Below are 793 nucleotides of genomic sequence, written 5' to 3' on the forward strand. Positions count from 1 at the left end.
ACGTGTGCTCTTCCGATCTGTGTACCATACTCTTCTCTACCATGTAGATGGCCTGAAAGGAGAGCTGAAACGTCTCTAAGGTAAACATACCAGTGGCTGAACATGTATTTATATCTGAATACGTACACAAAATTTATTAATCTCAAATACTTTTTTTATTACAATATCAAAATTTAATTGTAAAAATATTCAAAGGTTACAATTAAATTTTATTATACAAAAAAAGTATTGTTAAAAATAAGTTTTCGTATATGTATTTCAATATAGATACATATTTATTCCTGGTACGTTTACTTTAACAGCTCGTATACATTTGTACATCTCTTCTGGCAGGGAGTCTTCCAACTCGAAGTTGACAGCGATCGTTCTGTGTACCATACTCTTCTCTACCATGTAGATTGCCCGAAAGGAGAGCTGAAACGTCTCTAAGGTAAACGTACCAGTGGCTGAACATGTATCTATATCTGAACACGTACACAAAATTTATTAATCTCAAATACTTTTTTTATTATATCAAAATTTAATTGTAAAAATATTTAAAGTTTACAATTAAATTATAATATTATGAAAAAAATCATTTAAAAATAAATTTTTGTGTACTTGTTCAGCTATAGAATAGATACACGTTCAGCCACTGATATGTTTACCTTAATGTATGAAGTTACAACAGTAAATTTGCTCTTATTATTTGTTGCACACTAATTAATGCGCTTTACTCATATACGCCATTTTACACTTATGTCCCTCGACCTTCTCACGAGTCTCGCTACATATATTTGAAATGAGATTAATT

General features: G+C 30.3%; 1 protein-coding gene across 4 annotated transcripts in view; it reads right to left on the bottom strand.

The window, feature by feature from the left end:
* The window catches only part of LOC105451268, a 127,748-nt gene that overhangs the window by 37,237 nt on the left and 89,718 nt on the right, over nt 1–793 (bottom strand). The window lies entirely within an intron of this gene.

Source organism: Wasmannia auropunctata, unplaced genomic scaffold (assembly GCF_000956235.1).
Source record: "Wasmannia auropunctata unplaced genomic scaffold, wasmannia.A_1.0 LD336053.1, whole genome shotgun sequence".
Classification (NCBI taxonomy): domain Eukaryota; kingdom Metazoa; phylum Arthropoda; class Insecta; order Hymenoptera; family Formicidae; genus Wasmannia; species Wasmannia auropunctata.